Source organism: Rattus norvegicus, chromosome 17 (assembly GCF_036323735.1).
Source record: "Rattus norvegicus strain BN/NHsdMcwi chromosome 17, GRCr8, whole genome shotgun sequence".
Classification (NCBI taxonomy): Eukaryota; Metazoa; Chordata; class Mammalia; order Rodentia; family Muridae; genus Rattus; species Rattus norvegicus.
Window position 1 is genome coordinate 35,969,743 of NC_086035.1, and position 23,340 is coordinate 35,993,082.

Genomic DNA, 23,340 nt, shown 5'->3' on the forward strand with positions numbered 1-23,340 from the left:
ATGACTTCCTTATTTTTATTTTTTGTAGCGTTGGGATTGAACCTGGGGCCTCTTACATGCTAGGTAAGCACTCCATTACTGAGCCACATTCCTCTTCTGGTGCCTGGATTTGATGGGACATAGATCAGGTGGTATCATTGTTCAACACTAACTCAATCTCTCTTTTTTTCCTTCCAACTGTTCTTTTAAAAATATCCAACAAAGCAAAAGTTCTCAGGGTTTTATATTTTAACTGATTGACTAACTCACTAACTTGTGTTTGGTGTGTGTGTGTGTGTGTGTGTGTGTGTGTGCATGCATGTGTGAACCTGTATGTGTAGATGTGGATGTGGGCACATGTGTGCCAGAGTGCATGTGTTGCAGTCAGTGGATAACCTTGGCATGTTGATCCTTGCCTGGATTCAGACAGTGTCTTGTTACTGTCTGCCCTGCTAGCTGGTTCCTAAACATCCTGTTTTCTTGTGCGACTACAGGAATTATAGATACACATGCTACTGTGTCAGGCCTTGATGTGGGTGCTGGATTATCAGGTTTGGTTGGCAAGTGTTTTACTCACCGAGCTATCTTCTTAGCCCTCTTTTGCTGTGTGTCAGCATGCCAAGTTCACAATTTGCACAAGAAAAGGAAGATAAGAAAATATCATCTCTTGAATATATTTTTATAACCTCTTTACTAGGTATAAAATACATAAAGAAGGGTGCATAGTTGTAAATTTGTTTTCCATGATTTATCACAAGATTAACTCTTTAGATGGAGAGTGCTGGTTCTCACTTTGTGCCCAACGAGTTACAAGCCCTCCATAGGGCAGATACTGTCAGGAACTTCATGCTATCTGGTTACGTCCATGGAAAGGTCCACTGTCCCCCATTGCACTGGAACCCTACAGAGCTTTCTGTTTGCGAGGCTCAGACATGCGGCAATAGCATGTCCTTGCTGTGTGACACTCGCTTTTTTGAACATGCCATGCTGCCTTCTTCTATTCTTGGGGGGCATTTGGGTTGTTTCCAGCTATTTTTAGGAACACTACTGCTGGGAGCATTCTTATTTTGAATTTAAAAAAATATATTTATTTGGCAAAGATTGTGTACTTTCGGGGCACATGGTGTGATGATTTGATGCACTACCCAGCATCCTTGTGGAATGTCTCTTATTGAACATATGCGTGCGTTCCTATTATGAGATGGAGTTGCCGGGACAGAGAGCATATATTAAACTTTAGAAGATGCTGCCAAATAGTTTTCCAAAAGTGCTTGTACCAATTTACACTTCCCCCGGTCTCTGTGGCAGTTCCATGTGTTGCCACAGCTTTGCTCATACTTGATAGCATTAATTTTTACGTTTTAGTCACTCTCTTGGATAAGTAGTAGAATCTCTTTGTGTTTTCGCGTAGACAAATGATTTTGGCTGTCTTTACTTGGTTGCTTGTTTCACTGAGACAGGGTTTGACTCTACCTAAGGCTGGCCTTAAACTTTAAGCAGTCTTCCCACAGTGCTCCTAGGAGCTTATGTGATGAGATTACAGGTATGTATGACCCTGTCTGGCACACTTGCTTTAACATAACATTATCATAGATGACTGTTTAAGACTGTCCATGTGCCTGTGAAGGTTTTCCTGATGTTACTCAGAAGTGTCCAAGTTTGAGCCATTAATCTGTGGTCAAACATCTGTTGTCAACATCACTTACATAATGTTAAAGGCTTTTCAACCCCACACATCACACATGTTCATTTATTCCCAGATCGAGTTGCTAGTTTTTTGCTAGAGTTGAGATAAAAAGTAGGGATGCAAGTATGAATAAACTATATCCACTCTTGGGTGCCATCTGGCTGCGTTGTTTCTGGAGGTTGTGGGACTCTTTGGAGGTGGTGTTTAGATGAAGGAAGTGGGTTATAACCTGGTCTTGCTTCCTACTAGGGCTCCCTGCTTCCCGGTCCACGGGTGCGTGAGCAAGTAGCCTACGGCCATGGAGCCCCGTGTTGCTCTACCCTCCACCTTCCTGAAATGATAAATTGTGTTCCCTTAAACCATGAACCAGGATGAATTCTTTCTCCTTTAAACCACTGTTTGTGTGCAGATTGTACATCGATGTGTACGAATGCATGTGGAGATGAAGGATTGGCATAGGGTATCTTCCTCCATTCTTCTCTACTTTACGTTTTGGGGCAGTATCTCACACTGGAACCCGTAGCTCATTATTGGCTAGCGTAGCTAGCTACTTTGCTCTGGGGATTTCGTTTCACTCCTCCTCTCACCAGCTGCTTGTGTTGCTTCTTGTCGGTAATTGGTCACAGCAACAAGGAAATAACCAACACAAAACTTAAGTGCCCCAGAAAAACAGATTGGAGAACTGTTTTACTCAATTTATTCCTGGTTTTGTAGTTACATTTATGCAAGAAGAATACTCACGTTGATGGATTGACTGGTTCCACACAATAGTTTATGCTGCTGCTTCAGGTGATGGATTGAGGCTGAGCGGTTGTATTTATTCTGAATCTCTCAATGAACCGGTGTGTGGGAAATGGTCTCTGTGGCCTCACGAAAGCACCGAGCATAGATACTGAACCCCATGAATTCTCAGAGCCCTTGTATGAAATGGTATGATGTTTGCACAAACCCTACACAGATTTATTTATTTATTTTATGTATGTGAGTACCCTGTGGCTCTCTTCGGAGCCGCTAGAAGAAAGAATTGGATCCTGTCACAGACGGTTGTGAGCCATCATGTGCTTGCTGGGAATTGAACTCAGGAAGAATAGCAGTCAGTGCTCTTAACTGCTGAGCCATCTCTCCAGCCCTGGTTCTTAACTTTTTTAATGCTGTGACCCCTTAATATAATTCCTCATGTTGTAGTAGCCATAAAATTAATTTGTTGCTCTCTCATAACTGTAATTTTGCTACTCTTATGAATCATAATGTAAGTAGCTGTTGTGCAGGATATCATATGTGGTCTCCAAAGGGGTCACAACCCACAGGTTGAGAATATCTCCTCCAGACAATTATATCTTATGCTTTCAATCATTTCTCCATAACTCACCATGTGCAACACAATATAAAACTGTTAGTTAGGCAATAGCATCGCTGTAGCATTTAGAGAGAGATGACAAGAGAGAGTTGGTGCCTGTTTTTTAACCCCCTTATTTTTCTGAACTATTTTTGACTCCCAGTCGGTTGGCTCCAAGACAAAGAGCCTGAGGTAACTGTGAGTCTATTGTTGCCTTCCCTTTGTCTCAATTTCTTTTTTTTTTTTTTTTTTTTTTGGTCTTTTTTTCGGAGCTGGGGACCGAACCCAGGGCCTTGTGCTTCCTAGGCAAGCGCTCTACCACTGAGCTAAATCCCCAGCCCCTTGTCTCAATTTCTTAAGTGTGAGTTATAAATTTCATGGCCTGAGACTTGTCACTGGTAGCTTCCTCAAGCCATTTTGGGGGCACAAAACTCTATCATTTAAAATATAGTCAGTTCGAGGTTATCCTGGTCTACAGAGTCAGTTTCAGGACAGTCAGGGCTGCATGGGGGACCCTATCTCAAAAAATCAAAAACCTAGCCAAACAAACCAACTCCTTTGCAAACCAAAAGCAAAACAAAAACTAAGACATAAAGAGCAATAAACACAAACAAACAAACAACAGACCTGTCTTGACTTGAATTGACTGTCTTCTTTTCCAGTTCCTGGAGATTAAACCTGGAGCTGTGCATAAAATAAATAGGTGTTCTTTCATGGGGATTAGCCCCAAACTCTCCTTTTATATTTTTTGATTATGAGCGAAGGTCTATTCAGTTGCTCAGGCTGGTCTCTAGTTCACGTATATCGTGAATTTGCAATCCTTTCGCCTCAGCCTCTACAGTAGTTGGAATGACAGGCTGCATTACCAGGTCTGGCTAAAATGATTGTCTTAAAAAAGTGATGTTTCCTCTGCTCTCTGGTGGGGCCCAACTGTGTCAGAAAGAACCACTTCTCTTACCAAGCAGGGCATTCTGCTCTAACTCAGATGCGCCTGCCCACACAGGCTCCGGGCCGCCCTTTGCCTTCCCTGGAGGACAGGACTGTAAACGGTCTGTTTACTTTCCCGCCTGCTAGATTAGATTATCATTAGCTCAAAATCCCCGGTATCTAGCATGTTGCTGGACCCATCCACTGTTCTGGTCAGTAAATACCCCTTGGATGAAAGGGAGTAAACAAACAGTGTTAGTAACCAAATACAGAGGTACCCATTCACTCTTGGTTTCAGTGTGTAATTGCACACCAGGAAGCTATGGTGTGCCTGGCACAGGGCTGGGCTCTGGGTCTGAGTCATTCTGCCCCAACAGACCTGGCCACTAACTGTTCTAGCACGATTGCAGTTTTGTGAGTAAGGGGGTTAAGAGCCCAGACACAGTTATAGCTGAGTTCCGTTACAGACTGTGGCAAGTGCTCTGAAGCAGGGGAGCATGAGACGTGCAGTGACCCTGGTTTTGGGGACTGAGAAAGCCTCCCAAAGAAAGCGGAGTGTAAAGTGAGGTCAGAAGGGGGAATAGGAACTAAGCGGGAGGTGAGAGGGACAGCATTCATGGCTGGGGAAATGGCCTTGGAAGAGCTCTGTGGCAGGAGAGGGCAGGGTGTACCAGATCCCTGAGGTTTCTAGAATGGTTTATCTGGAAGACAGGCTACAGTCCTGTGATTGTTATAGTTTGTTTATTTGTTTGTTTGTTTGTTTATTTATTTAGAAGTGCTATGACTGGCCTCTGGGCCATGCTAAGCATGCACTCAACCACAGAGCTGCCTCCTCATCCCTGAGTCCTGTCCTCCATAACTTCCAAGTCTTCAGTGAGGGCGTGCCTTGCCTTGGAAGCCCCAGTTCACCTTCTAGAGGCTGCCTGCACAGCAAGAGGAGCCTGAGGGGCAGGTTCACACCTTGTAAGGATTACCTTCATGTTGGGAACTTGAGCATTAGGTTGGAAAATGTAAATAACGTGAAACAAACCATATGTATCCCAGTTGCTCCATGTAACTTGGATGCCGGCGCAACCCAAAAGTGAAGGAGAAACTTCTGTCTGGAAGCCATTCCCGAAGATGTGCATGGCATGGAGCTGTGGTATGGTATTGTCTGGCAATCCTTAAGGAGCAGTGCAGTAGTTACTAGTAGAAGTAAGTTTTCAAAAGGAGAGCTAACCGTAAAAAGATTCATGGAACTACACAATACCAGAGCTTGGTGAACAGAGGAAATTAAGACAAAGCAAGCAAGCAAACAGGCGAGCAAGCAGACAGTCAAACCTGAGTCATCTAAGCCTGCAAGCCTGGTGAGCATTTTCAGGAGATGTGACACAGGAAAAGCATGCTTCCCACATCACAGGGATGCTTCCAGAAAAATCCAGACCCTGGGAAACTAAACACAAGCAACTCAGACTGGCCCAGCAAAAAATACTGAAGGAGGGAAAGGAAGAGAGGAGAACCTATGTCAAGGCTGTATGTCTTATTTGAGTTCCAGTTTGGGCACATTAAAGGTAAAGATTTATGATACAGTCTGGCTAATAGGAGCAGCGATGGTACTTGATGTTAGGGGCTATGATGTGTGATGTTATTTTGATAATGTCTAAACAATAGCAGTGATGACAGAGAGTTTTTCTTTGCCTCTTAGCGGAATCTGCTAAAATATTTATGCATGGGTGATGAGATGTCTGGGATGTGTTCCTGAGGTGGTCAGGGTGGAGGATGACAGATAATGGGAATTCATTGGCTTTCCTTTCTAATTATCATCATTACTCTTCCATTTCAAAGAATTCTTCAGGGCTGGGGTGATAGCTTAGTTGGTAAAGTGCCTGCCTTGAAAACTTGAGGACCTGAGTTTGGATCCTTTGTACCTAAGCTGGGCAGGCGGTAGCAGTTGTTCCAGCTCTGGGGAAGCAGAGACAGGCAGATCTCTGGAGAGCACTAGACGCGCCACATAGGCAAATCACACACACGGACACACACACACACACACTCACACAGGCACACACACACACTCACACAGACACACACATACACACACACTCATACACACACAGACACATAAACACAAATACATATAGAACACACATACATGAAATTTAGACGATTTTAGGGACAAAAAAAAAAAAGCATATTAGATCTGAATTCTAGCCCTCATCCCCTGAATCCTCAGTATCTTTCACTTGATATTTTATTACTGGATCACAACTTAATGTAGTAGTATATTAAAAGTTTTATTTGTGTCTCTGGGGTTGTAGCTTGGGGGTTAAAACATTTGCTGGCATGTATAGAAGGGTCCTAGATTCAAGCCCCAGAAGAAATATCTTGACATGCCCTTTTAATGCTGATTATAGTGATGATTTTTTTTAAAGAAAAAAATTAATACATGAAAGTTGAAAATTTTGGATCTGTAGGAGAAAGGCAATAAAGATAGTTAATATTACCAATAACCCCATAACTCTGGAGAAAGTTGTGGTGGGTATCTTGGGGTATCCATCTCAGCAGGGGATATACACATAGTAACAATTGTAATCATCAATTGACTGGTTTTCTTCTTATCAGACCATTGTGGTCATTTCCCCAGGGCACTGAGAATTCTTCTCAAAGCAAAATGTAATGGTTGTTTAGTATTGAGTTGTATAGACCTGTATCTTCGGCCAGGTTGAGTTAATTCCCTATTGTCAGACATTGAGTTGTTTACATTTTCTTTTACTATGTAAATGATGCTCTAATGACTATCCTTATAGATATAGCTTTTGCACACTTTTAATTATTTCCTCAGGGCAGGCAGTGAAATTGTTGGGTCATAATCACGTTTTTAAAGCAATTTTATAGGCCTTTGGAAGGTCAGCACCAACCTGTCCTCTTATGGGCTTGAGTGTGCCCGTTTGTCCCAGGACCCCACCAATTTTATCTGTAATCTCTTAAAGCCTTTTGGCCAGTTTGTCAATGAAAACCAAAACTAGTTGGTTTTCATTGATATTTTGACTACTAGGAAAATGAGGATTTTTCTCTGTCACTCGCCAGGTTTATAGACACGTTTCTACGACTTCTTCTATGTTGTGCGCTTTTTTTTCTTAGTTTTGTGCAGCCTCTGTCTAGAAAGTGCCCTGTATGTGCCGTGTGAGGCAGTGTAGCCATATATGGAAACGGCTGATATGGAGGTCTGGGCTAGTTTCTTATGCTCAGAGTGTTGATCAATTTGTGGATTTGCTCTACTGTCTTATACACTATGTATTCAGTCTTTTTCATTTGAGAGTCACTTTGTCTGCTTGTCCTTCCTATTTTTTTCATTTCCTTTAATTTGACTCTAATTTACATGAAATTCATTGTGATATGCTGCATAGAATAGGGCCAATTATCCCAGAAATTCAACATTTGAATTTCAGTTCCTTCTTCTTCACCATCAAAATCATCTATAAAATCGTTTTAAAGTATAAATTATATTATTATTACTAGGTGAGTCACACTCATGTGTTGAGGTCAGAGGACAGCTTGCAGGAGTTGGATCTCTACTTCCATTGTAGGCCCTGGAATTCAAACTCAGGTCATCAGGCGTGGCAACAAGTGACTACTTTCTGAGCCATCTTGGCAGGCCTATTAAAATTGTTTATATATGGTCTTTCTATATTCTTTCTTTCAGCTCCCTGCAACCTAACTTTATGCTAGTATAAACTATGACCATAACTTTGAAAATTGATAGTTTTGGATGGGGCAGATTCTTATATAGCCCTGGCTAACCTGTCACTCACTATGTAGACCAGGCTGCCTCATTTCTCAAGTTTTATAAGCATTCACTGTGAGATGATAGTCATGTACCACCATGCCAGGCTACTATATTATTTTTGGTTTTTCAAGACCAGGTTTCTCTGTGTAATAGCATTGGCTCTCTTGGAACTTATTTTGTAGAGCAGGCTGGCCTTGAACTTACAGAGAGCTCTGCCTGCCTCTGCCTCCCTGGTACTAGGATTAAAGTGTATACATACTACCATGCTGGCTTTCATTTTAGATTTTAATTATGTGTTCATCTGTGTATTTGTGTATGGGTGTGTGTATGTGTGTGTTGGTACCCACGGAGGATAAAGAAGGCTTCAGATCCCCTAGAGCTGGAGTTATAGGTAGTTGTGAGCCAACCAATGTGCATGCTAAAGCCATCTCTAGCTCCCTAAGCACAATCCATCTATCTATCTATCTATCTATCTATCTATCTATCTATCTATCTATCTAGGAGTTTTAAGACAGGATCTCACAATATAGCTCTGATTGTCTTGGAACTAAAAATAGACCAGTCTAATCTCAAATCTACAGTGATCTACCTGCCTCTGCCTCCCAAGTGCTAGTATTAAAGGCCTGTGCCATGATGCTTGCCCTCTCTCAATATAATTTACACACACACACACTCACACAGACACACAGACACACAGACACACAGACACACACACACACACACACACACACACACACACACACACTAAAAAGAATGCCTTGGGTTCCTCTTCCCCCATCAGTCTTACAGATATTTTCCTGCTCTTGTTAATTGCAACAGTGGTAGTCGGTAGAATTTTTTTATATTGCATGATAGGACATTAGAATGAGAAACTTGGTAGCTCACATCATCCATTCACTCCAAGTGACAAGTGTCACCCTTCAGTGATGATTGTTTATGTTTTTCAGAAGTGTTAAATGATATTATAAAGCCCCTGCCACAGTTTTGATAATTACTAGGTGACGTTACTAAAAATATAATCTCAAATAAAGTAACAGCGTTGTTGAATTAAGATCTACATACCAAGTTTTATGCTTGATTTCAAAATTGATCTAACTAGCAGGTACAAAGCATATGAGTTGCCTTTGTACTTCTAGAAAACTTCTAGTTTTCTGTTCTTATTTTTTCATTATTTTTAATGTGTGCATTTTGTCTTTGTTTACATTCATATGCACGTATGTGAAGGTACACTCATGTAGGGAGGTCACTGGTCAACCTTGGGTGTCATTCCTCAAGAGCTAACCATCCTTTTTGTGAGATAAGGTCTCTGAGATCTGAGACTTGCCCATCGAGCTCACAGCGGAGCCTCATGGATCCTCCTGCTCTGCTCGCTTTGGTGCTTGGCCATCAAACGTGAGGTCTCATACTTGCATACCAATCGTTTTACACACTGAGCCATCTTCCCATCTTCTCTTTTTCTTCTTTTCTTCCTTCCATGTCTTTTCTCATCCTGTCACCACCTACCATTTTCATGCATGTGTGATAAACTTTAACATACTACTCTCTCTCCCAAGCCCGGACTGACTCTCCTGCTGTTTCTTCTTTTTGTGTTTCTGAGCACCTGTGGGTACACGTGGCTTTGTAAGGCAGAACAGGATCATATGTAAAGTGGAGATCTGTGACTTTGACAATCCAAAATGGAAGTTCTATCTGCTATGTTGTCATTCACTAACTGGGTGTGTGGTTTTGGAGATGTCATATTACTTCCCTGGGACTTTTTCTCTAAGGTTCTTTTTTGTTTTAAATTTTAAACATGTGAGAGGTGCTCAAATTATTTGAACCAAATCATGTGTGAGTGTGCCTGTGAGTGAGTCATACATATACATGTGCGTGTGCATGAGTGCACACACACAAACACAGACACACACATACACACATTTGCACACATGAGTGCTCAGCCTTGGATTTACACAATAGTATAGTCTGGGGGATATGGCAGGCTGTGTTTCTTGCCTAGCACTACAAAAACCAAAATTACACTAAGGGGAAAAAAGACATCACAGCGATTGAAATGTTACAGAAGTGAAAATTTGAACTATATTTTGTTCTTTCCTTCTCTTTCTGTAGGGTTAATTTGGCCTTAGATATTGGCATTGTATCTCCATTCTCTCAAGAGTGATTAAGAATAAATCATGACCTCACCCCATGAAGATATGTCATCTTTCTATTTTCACTGTTCATTTTAACACTTCGGAGGAGGAGATCACATTTTTATTTTAAGTCTTATTCTATAACAAATGACCCAGCTTTGGTATTTTGAACCTGGCAGACTTTGCACAAGAACTGCTTCCTTGCTGGGACACAAGAAGAACCTTCACTTAAATGTGACATGAAATCGGAAACATGTTTTGAATACCTAAATTGTGTGTGTGTGTGTGTGTGTGTGTGTGTGTGTGTGTGTGTGTGTGCATGTGTGATATGTGTATGGTGGTTTAAGTATATGCTGCTGGGTATGCACATATGTAGGGCATAGATGAACCTTGGATGTCAGTCCTAATGAAGCACCCACTTTGTTTTTTGAGACAGGGCATCTCCTGGAACCTAGGGCTCACGGATTCTTCTAAAATGTCATCCCATAGATGCCATGAATCTGCCTGTCTCTCCCTTCATAGCTCTGGGCTCCCAAGCTGACCCTACCATGCCCAGATTTTACATGGGTGCTGGGGGGCAGACTCAGGTCTCATGCTCGCATAGGGAGAACTTTACTGAACCGAACCACTTCCTCTGCCACCCCAGGCCCATGCTTACTGAGGATGAGAATACAATAAATGTGCTGGGTTTTGGTACACAGGAAGTCACAGGAAGGAACACTGAGCAAGGAATGCCCTGGTAGGGTATCCAGGTTACAGTCTTTTGCTGGTTCTTCCACATGTGTGTTAGTGAATATCTAATATCACCATCATCTCAGAAGTGACTGAACTTGCAGAAATAGCTCATGAAGTAATTTTCTATTTAAATGGTGTGCACTTTCTAGAATAAATACGCTCTAACTAGGATGATATTAATGTATGTCTGACAGCAACTGCTTTGAGAAGCCAGCTTTTGCAAAACACTTTTGTCATCCATCCAAGTATGGGTCTTTTATGACAGATTGTTGTGTGTCTGAAGGAGCTATTGTGTCAACAGTGAGCATCATAATGAGTCTGAAAATCTGACTCAATGGAACAAATGCATTTTAATGGCGTGCCATTTGCTTTAAAAAGATGTACCAAAATAGAGAGGGAGTCTGAAAGCAGGGCATTATTTTATAATGGAAGACTAATACGTGGGTAGTTGTGGCTAAAGGAAGAGTGTGTCTAGGGATGGAAATCGACTTTGTTTGGATGAAAGCTTTCTCATCACTGGAGTGCCCATGCTCTGGGAGAGTCAGCTGAGGTGCCACAGGAGGGGGGATTGGCGGTGGATGGATACCTAGGGAGGTCTTTTCCTGAGGTGCAGGACTGGGGCAGACTTAGCACTTCCTCCCTAGGGTACTCAGAGCGCTTTCTAAGACTCATTGCAGTCCTGTAGGGTCACTACTCTGTTCACCACAAAGGTAGTTCTGGAATGCCTTGTTTCCTTCAGGGTTTATCTTCAGGATATAAGTGTGCCCTTACATCGAGAGGAAGGGTTGGAGACTGAGATAAACATTACTCTCAAAATTTTTTTTCTCAGAGGGAAATACACACACACACACACACACACACACACACACACACACACACACACACAGAGGGGAGAGAGAGAGAGAGAGAGAGAGAGAGAGAGAGAGAGAGAGAGAGAGAGAGAGAGAGAGACTGGGTCTGTCTTGGCTAGCCTAGAACTTGATATTTACATATTTATACCAGGCTGGCCTTTAACTTACAGCAGTTTTCTTCCCTGCCTCTTGAGTGCTGGGATTACAGGTTTTGTGCTACCACACCCAACTTGAGGCTAGGATAACTTTCTAATAACTTTCTAATGTTGGTCAGGGTTTTTTAAGGACCCAAGTTCCTATATAAGGAGTAGAGATTATATAGCAACAATATTGTTTGATATCATTATACTTTCGGAATTGATTGTCTTAGATTTATTTGGGTTATTTTTAATCATATGTCCAGATGTGTCTGTGTGTGGATCTGTGTGTGCTAGTGTGGCTGCTAGAAGAGGAATTGGAGGTGTAGGTGGTTGTCCAGTATGGGTGCTGGGAGCCTAACTTGGGCCATCTGCCGGCAGGAAGCATTCCTTCTTAACTAAGAAGCCATCTCTCCAGGCCCTCGAGGTGATTTTCTTTTTTTAAAGGACATGTTGTTTAAAGGCATATTGTTTGTGATATTACTATTTTTCTCATTTCTAATTTATTTGTTAAGAACAGGGTCTCACTGACTGACCTGGAACTCAGTGTATGGACCAGGGTAGTTTCAAATTCACTAAAATTCACCTGTCTCTTACTCCTGAGTTATTTTACATACATACATACATGCATGCATATATATAGTGTGATATATATGTATGTATATATACATACATAAATATATATACATACATATATACATACACACACACACACACACACACACATACATGTGTGTGTGTGTGTGTGTGTGTAGATTGACCTGTCCTGGAATTAGAGACTATGTATCCTAGGTTGGCCTTAAACTTTTGGTAGTTCTTTTACCTCAGCTTGTACTACCCTACCTGGCTGTTTGTGTTATTCGTGGGAGAGCTTGCAGTTTGTAGAAATATAATGTAGCATATTTGCCACATGCATTCTATTTTGTTTCCTACAATTTATATTCCAAGCTATCAGAACCGCCATCCATGTATGCTTTTAAGAAAATTAGTCAGCCTGGAGATTGTGTCGTGTCATGGTCCATGGGGTTTTGTGTTACATCTGCTGACTAGAAACAGCAGCACTCTGTTCTATCAAAGACCTCTTAGGAAGCTGAACCCCTTGGCAAGATGGAAGAGAGGAAGCTGGAAGGAGGATATGAGTGCTTGATTGTCACATAAAACATCGTATTTCCTGTCGACCTCAAGTCACCATTCATGTCTCTTATTCTCGTCTTTCATGCTTCGATGGTGGCAGCGCTGGTGGCAGTGTTGTTAGGCAGTGTTTCCATATTGCTTTTCTCATGGATGTGAGGGGCAGTTCCTTTCTCCTTCCAGCAGCGGATGCCTCCTTTTGGTTAGTTGCAGCCTTGCACAGACAGGCAGGGACGTCTTTTAAGGAATACTGTGTGATTGGCAGTTTCATGGGCAGGAAGACTGAAATGAGACTCTTAAAATTAGAATATGCATGACTAGCTGGGCATGGCCAGGGTGTGTGTGTGTGTGTGTGTGTGTGTGTGTGTGTGTGTGTGTGTGTGGTCTGTTCCCATGTGTTTAGCACGGTGGATTTGTATGCATGACGGTATCCTAAGGAAGGTGTCTTACCCAGAAATACAATCCTGGCTGTCCTTTGACATGGCTCATCTACAGATTATTAGGATAGGCACTCAGGTGACCCGGAAGTGAAGGTGGTGAACATTTACATCGTTTTACATTGAAGGGAGTGTTATCTGTCTCCAAGACAGTAGTAACAAGGAACTGCTAAGTTAGTGCATGAGGCACTGGCTCTATGAATTTACTCTAGCCCTTTCATGAGGAAATGGATCACAGCCTTGACTCTCTACCTCACCTGTAAAAGGTGCTTTCCACTGTAGAACAGGGCACTGTGGCTGAATGAATAGCACAGACTTCAAAGCTCATTCAAGGAAGGAAAATTAAAAGCCACCCTTCTCCTTCCCAAGCTTCACTTGACTAGGTTCTTTATCTTATCCACTTCCCCCGCTCCACAGAAGACAGAAAGACCAAACGCAGCATTCTTAATTGACAGGCTGGAAAGGAGGGCAGGAGTTAAAGACAGAGAGGAAAGGACTGGCTTTAATGCCATTATAATCCTGGCACGGTGGGCCTGAGGTTCTTGGAACAGATCTTACCATCAGCGTAGAACCAACCTGGGCGGGTCTGTCTCCTTCCATGCAGAGCCCCCAAAGCTAGCTTCTCCTCAGAATTCCAGACTTGATCTCAGGGAACTGAAAGGAGTCTTTTGTCCTTGGGCAAACCACACATTCCACAGACCAATTTGCAAAAGCCAGATTTGTGAGTGATGGGGGCGCCCATTGAAGGAAAAGCCTCTTTGTTGGGAGTTGAAATAGGGCAGAGGTGAAAGGGTGAGCAAGACAGATGTCAGTTTTGTGTTTCTCAGAGTCCCATTTTCTAGCAATCTGACCCGTAGTAGGCCATGAACGCCTAGTCGTCATATGAATACTCAGTGGAAGATTTGGGGGTGCCATTTGCTGTTTCTGGCCATTAAAGGGATATTTGAAGAGTCTTAATTTTTTTCTGCATTATCTGGAGAACGTCCCCAAGGAGGAGATAGTTACCTACCGGACAGAATCTTTTCCACCAGAAAATGCCCAGTCTGTTTTCAGTTGTATTTACTTTTGTAGTTAAAGGCGTTCTCTGAGTGCCTCTGGGAACTGCTGGAAATGAGGAAGTCTAGCAGGGTACCCAAAGGTCATCACTGTCCATGTCTAAGTTAGACAAAGATAGAAAAGTTCATCTGGGACTCACCGCTCCCACTCCCTCTGGGACTAAAACCACCCATTGGCATCATATGTCTTTTCCTGCATTTTAAAAATATAGCCTATAATTTTGTATACTAAATTTGTCTGTGTTGACTTTGGCGTCAACTTAGCCTCTCTTCTCTGACAGACAGATTGACAGTCAGACAGAATCAATCTTTCTCTCTCTGCCCAAAGGGCATCCAAAAGGAATCCCTTTATAGAAGTATCCCAGGAACCGTTGCTTCATGCTGACAAGCCGGCTCACCTGCCTCCCACTCTGCCCCAGTGTTCCCCTTGCTCCACCTGAGGCAACCTTCGTCAACAATGAACACCTGGCCACATTACTGACCGTGTGGGAAGATGGGCGAGGGGACTTTCGGGAAACCTTCTTTACAATTCAGCAGAGGTAGAGCAAAGTCAGCTGTGTCTCCTGGGTGTGGCTCCTGTCAGTATGGAGAAGGCAGCCCCTCCCCCTTTTAGGTGTACTCAATGTTAACTTAGTTCTCTAAGGTACGTAAAGGTGAGGAAGAGGAGTCTGCGAGTGGTTTCCTGTTGCTGGGTTTTTATTTGCCCGACTGTGGAGGCACTTTTAGATTCCCATTTCATTCTTACCTAAAGAAATGTATAATAACGGAGAAGGAGTTTGCTAATGTAAAACTCAGCCTTTGAGGGTATGGACAACCTGCCCAAGGCCACTTGAACTCTTAGCAGATGTGTCTGATCCAAAACAAGTTGCCTCTGTTTAGCGCGAATCAGTTTTAGAAGTGTTGACAATGACATGCTAGATAAAGGGAAGAGAAGAGTAGACTTGTAAACGATGTTTTGCTCTTAAAACCTATGTCTCTTTTCTAGGCTGCCCTCTGCCTTGGCTACACAACTGACTGAGGTTTTGTTGTGGTCCGAATGTGCGAAGTTCCCCACAGAGGTGCATGGCTTTGAATCCTTGCTCTCAGCTGGTGTCCTGTTTTGGGGTGTTGTGGAAATTTTAGGCAGCAGTTCCTTGCAACAGGAAGTGAGTCATTGGGGTCTGGCCTTGAGATTTCACAGCTCAGCCTGTTTCTGGTCAGCTCTTAGCTTCCTTTTCTGTGCACATGTGAGGAGTCCATCCCAGCTATATGTCCCTGTCACCATGGATGCTGGCTGCCGTACCTGCCAGGGCTGATAGACTGTATCTCTTAAACCATGAACAGAGTGAGCCTCTCCTCCTTAAATTGCTCTTGTTAGAAATTTGGTCACTAGGATATGGTGGTCTCTTTTTACATAGGACACTCTTGGGGGAAAAAAAAACAAGTTAAGAATCAGTCATTTTTCATTGGTACAAATGAATTAATCTTTATTCTGGAAAGCTAAATCCTAGAATTTAAACCTAAAGTTTCTTTAAATCAGTGTAAACAAATGAAGCAATTTTCAGTAGTCACACCTCTTCAATATCTTATTTTTAAGAATTCAAGATTTCAAGCTTGTTGATGGTGTCCCATGCCTTTAATCCCAGCACTGGGGAGGTGGAGGGAGGCAGACGGATCTCTGGGTGTTCAAGGCCAGATTTGTTACAGAGCCAGTTCTAGGACAGCCAGGGTTACACATAGAGAAACCCTGTCTTAAAAGAAAATTCAAGATGTACTACATCAATTTAGTGTATTTTCTGAAGTAACATAGGTACAAACAACTTTATGTTTGACAATTTTTTGTTTTTTGATTCACAAAAAATGCACAGAGCAAGAACTTGCCAAGAAAACATTTTCTACTTCTACTGTTCTACAGGTATCCTTTCTAGTTACAAAACAAAACAACAACAAACCAAAAAAACCCTTAAATCCTGAGTGGACAATACAGTCTTGCTAGCAGTAGACACAATGAACTGGCCAGTACTGCAGAGCAGCCCGCAGGCCACTTTCATCTGCTTAACTCAGTCTGAACGTCTGTTGGTAGGTAGGTCCCATTTCTTCCTCCTACCTGAGCCAGCATCCCACTCTGATCCCAGGCCTTTGACTACTTACATACCTCATACAACAAAGTTAGACTGTCTGCCGGTTTCTTTCTCTTAGCGCAGTGTCTACCAGGTTTGCTTATGTGGTTAGATTTTTTAGAACTCCCTTCTTCTTAAAGGTGAAATAATAATTCTATTTTTGTGTGTTTATGTGTGCATACTCTGTCTCTCTCTCTCTCTCTCTCTCTCTCTCTCTCACACACACACACACACACACACACACACACACAGAGCACACAGAGCACATTTTCTTTGTCCACTTACCTGTTGATGAACGTTTTGATGCCTTGACCATCTTGACTATTTTCAATATGGCTGCAGTAATCTGGGGGGTAGCCATTAATGTCTTTGAGGGATTCAGATTTCAGTGCTTTTGAGTAAGTCACCAAGAGTTAGATTGTCGGATTCCATGGTAGTTTTAGCTCTAGTTTCTCCTAGACTCTTCTATGTTGTTTTCAAAAGTGGTTCCGCCATTTTGCAGCCTCACCAAGAGGCTTTCCACTTTCTCCAAAAAAGCTTGTCTTAAAGAATTTTTTTTTTTAAATGATAATCATTTCAACAGGTTTGGGAGCTCACTGTGGTTGGGATTAGCATTTGCATTTCCTTGATGATTTGTGACATCAGACTGAGAACTTTCTGTATAACCTAGAAAACACAGGGAAGAGCTGAGCTACAACATTTGGAGTTTCATATCTGCAATTCATATAATATACATGAGGAGATGTTAACCTACCTTAGAATCTAGGAGCCTTCGCAAGTCAGAGGTGAACTACTCCAAACCAATACAACCCGAATAATAACCTGATTTAAATGGATTAAGAAGGTGAACAGATGTACACGTGGCTGCAAGTGTAGGGAAAGTAATCCTGCATGTCTGAAGGTATCTATCTCTGAAACCTTAATTCTATTCTTCCAGTGTGGAGCCTGAAGAAAGAGGGCAGTCATCTGGGCATGGTGGAGCAGGCCTTTGACCTTGAGGCAGCAGATCTCTGTGAGTTCCAGTCCAGGTGGAGCTACACAGTGAGACCCTGCCTAAAAAAATAAATGAATAAATCAATAAGTGGAGAGAAAGAGGAAGGGAGGGGCTTCATGTGGAATGAACCTCCAGGTTCTTTCTCTGAGGATGTGCTATATTTAACGTTAGTCTCTCCTCAAAAGTACTGCTAGTTTATCGTTTTTAAGCTGGTGTCCATCGCACACTGTTTCACTGGAAGTGGAAAGGAAACCACGTGCACACATTTGGGAAGTAGCTGTGAGTCTGTGTGTATTCTTGCGAGCAGAATGGATCCAGTGTGGAAGTTTAAGCTGTGCGACACTCGAGACTGTGGAATTCCCTTAAGATCCAAAGGCCATGGAGTATTCTTCAGAGGACTGCCTCGCATATTTCCTGTGTATCTTGTTTTGTCTGGGGACTGTTCCACAGAACTCTGCCATCTGTAGTGGGTGGCAACTGTATCTCAGTCTTGAAGAATTCATCTGTTCATTTTCTTTCTTTCTCTGACTTGATGACACCATTGTGGTTACTTCTCCTCCCTCCCCAATCAATAACGTCTCATTTTCCATTATTACATCTTAAGTATACTGCAGTGGCTGCAAGCTGTTACATTTTCATTTTGGTAATGTGATGGTTGGAAAAATCTGTCAGGAAACAGTCGCAGGAGTTCAAGTCCTCTGAAGTGGGGCTGTTTTCCAGTGAGTCTGCCTAGACGGAGGCAGAGCCCCACCTGCCTACATTTTGCAGCATTAGCTCTCCAGCCTGTATCTTCTTTAAGACCCTGGAACTCCGGACAAAGTCACCTGCCCCCGTGGTCAAATAGAACTCCCAGAGCCTAGGTTCCTGTCTCCTCTCTAGCTACTGCTTCTTCGTTTTATATTCCAAAGACTGAGGGTAGTTTAGATGGAGTGTCTCATTGCTGTTGAGAAACAAGGAAAGAGGGGTGTGGCAGGCACCTATCATCCCAGCACTCAGTAGGCTGAGGCAGGAGAAAGTTTGAGATCAGTCTGGGCTATAGAGGAAGATCCCGTCTATAAACAACAACAACAACAACAACCCCATCAACAAAAACTACCCAGGGTGTTCTAAACACGAGAGTGCCAGGCTATACCCAGTGACTGGATCTGGCTCACAGGGGTGTCCTTGACAACGGAAGCAATCTCCCTTAGAGCGATTTGTCCTAAAGCATTTTGCTGCTGGTTCTAATATCTAATGGTAACTCCTATTTTGGTGAGGAGAAGCCCTTGCCTTTTAATAATGCTTTTTCAGTGCTGGAATCCTGTCTTGTAAGGACACTTAACTGGTTAGGGGAGGTACAGTGTGGAGGAGTGTGGTTTAGGAGAGCTTGGTGAACAGGGCAAAGCTGTGGCTAGAGTGCGGTTCTATCTGATCTAGCAGTAGCAGTGAGTGAGCCGGAGTCCCACCGAGCCACTGTCTCTTGTGGCGGTTTGGCTTCGGGGATGTTGACTGGCAGCTGGGTGCACAGCAAGCTCACCTTCTCCATTTTCCTTCCCCACTGGCTGCTGTCTTAGGGGAAGAACTGTAGCCATTCATCATTTTGGACAGTTAACGGCTTTCTTTTTAGGGAGGTGTGTCTCTACATTTGGAATTGAAACAAGCGAGCATTTTGTTTCCTTCTGCAAGGTGCAATCTTATACCTCTTTTCACAGCAAAGGAAAACTCTCAGGTGAAGGTTATCCTTGAAAGAAGAGTGTGAACTGAGCTCAGTGTGAGGATGGGCTGCCTGGTTGTTTCTTTCCCCTTCAAGCCTTCCCTTCCCTGGTCCTTTTTCCTTCAGGACTATTCTATCAATCTTTTGTCCCCTAATACTTACATATTAAGTCTGTACATCCCCTATGTAAATGTGTGTGCCTTGTAGTTGAGTTAACAACGTACCACATACTGGGAAGCCTAAAGCCTCAGAAAAGTGTTTCTTCCAAGTTCTGGGAGCAGAGGAGTCCAAAATCAGCATCCACTGGGCTGACAGCAAGGTTGTCAGCAGCACAGACACACTGAGTGGCTCACATCTTACAGTGTGCAAAGCCAAACAAGTTTAGTCAAGATGTTAAAGAGTGCAGAAAGATTTACTGTCTGTAACTAGGTAAGGAGAAGCCAGGATTCCATCCCCACCCCCAAGCAATGTCCTTTTCCAACAAAGGAAACATAGGGATTTTATTGGGGAGTCTCTGAATATTTACACAGGGAAGCAATTGTGAGGCAAGCATAGTCCTGTGCATGCTCAGCCCGGAAGTGCATTCCTGAGCAATCTCAGTTGAAGGGCATCATTCAGGAAGACAAGACAGTGGCCGGTATTTTAGCTCAAAGTCCCAGCAGGCATGTCTGAAAGACTGGAATGGTGGGTAGAAGCACTTTTGGCTGTGCTCAACTCTGTCAGGTGGGTTTTATCTGAAAATGGAAATGGTTCAGCAAACCAGAAATGTACCACAAAGAGGCCTGTCTCACTTGGTGTCAAATAACAGACCTGGGTTCTCTCTGAGGATTTCTGCTGGCTGTCAGCATGGCATTGGGCACCTGTAACCTCAGCTACTTGGGAGGATGACTTGATCCTAAGAGTTCCAGACCAGCATGATGGTGATGATGGTGTGGTGAAGGTGATGGTGGTGGTGTGGTGTGGTATGGTGGCGATGATGGTAGTAGTGGGGTGGCGGTAGTGGCCGTAGCAGTGGCGGTGGTGGTGACAATAAGAGAACTAGGACTTATTCTCTTCTTTTAATCAAATCTCCTCTCTTCCCATACATAACTCTTTGGGTATGGGATAGATCAGTGTTAACATTATTAGAGGGCTAACCAAGGACACTGGCGATCCTGAGTTTTGGATCCTAATATGGAAAATAAAACAAGTGCAAACAAACACAGTCATACTGATTGCATGTAGGACCTTCTTCAGTGGCATGATCTCCCCTCCTAAAGGGCTTTCGGCTCACTCTTTGAAAACCTCTTTTCTAAAGAGATCACAATCTAGCTTCTGGTGGTTAGACCCAGTATCCCTGGGGCCAGTGGTCAGCCTCTTATAGTAACTGCCATGCAAGGTTACACAGTCCATTCTATACATTTTTCTTGGCGTACTGGTTAGCATGGACTTTTCTCGTTGACTGTCTGGTCATCCCAGGAGTGACCTTCATGTATGGATTTTGGTTCTTCAACTGATGCAGGAGTGTAAGGGCTAAAGGGTGCCCACCGGTTAACAATCTTGTTCTATCTCTGTCCAGGAGGTGAGTCCTCCTAGCCTAAGGCAGTGGCCTTTTCACTGTGTAATAAAAAGAAAAACCACTGTGCTTGCACACCTACCTCACCCCCAGCGCTGCAGTTGGAATAGTGCCTTTGGCATTCATTTCATTCTCTAAGGCTTTGGGTGCCAGCTTTACAGAATGGTGACAGTCATCCTCACACCTATCCTCCTTAGGTCCTTTTTTTCCCCGTATGACCAAGTGTCCAGTAAGAAACAGCTTAAGGGAGGAAGGACTTCTTTTGGCTCACAGTTTGAGACAGGTCATCATGGTGGCAAAAGCATAGTTGTAGGAGCTTGCTCACATCTGCCTGGATCAGGAAGTTAGGGCAACTAAGGGATGTGGGCTACCAGCCACAAGCTGCACCACCATAGCCATTTCCTCTGCCTAGACCACACCTTCCCATTTGGTCCACACTGTCCCCCAAACAGCACCACCACCTGGGGAGCAAGGATTTGACTGCATGAGCCTGTAGGGGACATTACACCCTGAAACCATGTACTCTCTCTCGGGTTCCTGTGGGTTTCAGATGAGTTAGTTCATATAGACAACCAATGGCCCAGGCACATGGATGGTTCTTTACCACACCAGCTGTATTGTTGCCATGGCTATTCTACTGCTCATTTTTGTATCCACCCCTAAAGGAACTCTCTCGAATGTGTGGTAGGGATTTTGGGCTGGTATCCCGCCTCCTGTTTGCTTACTCCATTGGCAACTGTCTAGCCAAAGAGCTTGGCTCTGAGTCCCTCCCTCTTGTTTGAACTGCATGGTCCCACTTACCTGGGCTTCTTTTCTCCCATCTGCTTTCCACTGGTGATATTTCTCTTCCCTGGGATCAGCTTCTTGCCCGTCATGCCATAGCTGAGTTTGAACTGGTTTGTTCCGCCTTCTTCCTCCATTGTCTCTTGACGATCAGTTCCTCCCTCCATCTATTTCTTTATGGTTTTTACTTCATACATCTTCACCCTTCTTCCTTATTGTGACAATGGCTTACACAATGGGCAGGTCTTACCACAGAGAATTTTGAGAGAGCTGGTACCTAAACACAATCGGTATTTAGGATGACTGTAAATTTTATCAGCAAGCGTAGCAGACTCTGTGTAGCAGGCCCAAGGATCAACGGATCCTCCATTCTGACAAAAGTTGATGGAAATTGCATTTCCTCATACACTTCAGTAATGGAGGAGGCATGGTCATGGTGTGAGGAACAGCAGAGGTATGTGGGGTGAAAATCTACAACACAGATGTTATTCAATGATGGCAAAGACATGTCTCCCTCTTTTCATGGAAAAAACTACTATAACTTCCAGAAAGTTCTATCTAATTCTTTTGGTGAGTGCATGTATGTATTTGAATATGTGTAAATGTGCATTAATAATATTTTAGAGTAATTTACTAGTAACTTGCTAAATTTAAATAGTATATATATTATTAGTTTTAGGGAGATGTATTAAAAGAACAACTTAAATATTATTATAGAGCACAGCATTTCTGGATAAGCTTTTCCCATTTTTGTTTTTCTAATTCACTGCTCTCTAAATTCCCTGTAAATATTAGCAATAACAGAGGAAACCTAGCCAAGATGTTGGCATTCTAATAGGCTCTCTCAAGGTCTGGTTCATAGCTTTTGTTTTCAATGTTCTTTTCTTTACCTAAGCTTTTAAGTTAAAATTTACAAAACAATATGCTTCATTTTGACACACACACACACACACACACACACACACACACACACACACACACACAAATGTAGTTACATCTTGCTCCTATCACCCCACATGCCACTTCTATTCATTCCCTTTCTTGGTCATCACCCTGTTCTTGCCAAATTGCTTTTTGTACTTATACCATATATATGTATATCCTTAAATGTAGACCATGTATATGAGAGAAAGTGTGATGTTTTACCCTCCTCCTTTACCTTCCTGTTTCCCCTCCTTTCCTCCCTTAAGTCATTTTCCTCCCATATTGTAGTGACCTTTCTATCCCCAACTTCCCACCCCCCCACACCACACAAAGAAAACTCTAGATTCTGCACATGTGAGCATGTACTCCCTTAAGTCTGGCATATTTCTGTTACACAGTGGTCTCCAGTTCTTGGATACAGTTTCATTTTGGTTCTTTACAATGGAATAAAATTCCATTGTGCATATATATCCACGAATCAGTATGAGTGCTGATTCCTGGTCTTGGCTCTTGAGAATAGTGTTGCAATAAACGTGAAGATGCCAGTGTCCGGGTAGAAGATTCCCTTTAGTATGTACCCAGGAATGGCATACCGAGATCACATGGTAGCTGTAGTTGTAGTTTTGAGGAAGCTTCATACTGATTTTGACAGTGGCTACACCAGTTGACATTCCTGTTCAATTAGTGTCAGGTGTTAAAACCCTACATTCCTAACAGCCACATTAGCAATAATCATATTAACACATATAATTGTTGAACCATTGTTTGCAGTTTTCTAGTTGCTAGAGTAGAAATGTAGGTAGTCAAGTAACCATTCATTTTTAACATGCCAGTTGAGTAGTGATCTCTACCAAGCAGGTAGAGACTTCCTTATGGAGAACACATATTTCTCTGGGAGCCCAGGAACCAAGTCACTTGGGTCCAAAAGAAATGCTGAGAGAACAGCTTGCTCATCTCTCCAGGCACCATGGGAAGTTTCTGCTCACCCCCAGTCTTCCTTTCTTCTAACTGCCACCCTGCTTCCTGCCTGCATTTGAGGCAGAACTGCTGACAGCTTGTCACTGATTACCACCCCTGTGTTGGCCCCCCAGAAAACCATAAAAAATGGGACTGAACGTCTTTTTT

General features: G+C 42.9%; 2 long non-coding RNA genes across 4 annotated transcripts in view; one reads left to right on the forward strand and one right to left on the reverse strand.

The window, feature by feature from the left end:
• Positions 1-23,340, forward strand: part of LOC134482707 (uncharacterized) — a 372,018-nt gene that overhangs the window by 27,810 nt on the left and 320,868 nt on the right. The gene's annotated exons all lie outside the window — the stretch shown is intronic.
• On the reverse strand, positions 14,846-22,039 carry LOC120097905 (uncharacterized). 3 transcript variants are annotated; one of them, XR_005495782.2, is made up of 4 exons: positions 21,310-22,039; positions 16,552-16,932; positions 15,450-15,570; positions 14,846-15,081 (listed from the first exon to the last, which is right to left on the reverse strand). It is a non-coding gene; the product is annotated as an uncharacterized LOC120097905 (long non-coding RNA). The 3 variants fall into 3 exon arrangements; XR_010059160.1 differs by lacking the exon at positions 15,450-15,570 and having other exon boundaries at positions 21,310-22,038; XR_010059161.1 differs by lacking the exons at positions 14,846-15,081; positions 15,450-15,570 and adding an exon at positions 15,764-15,897.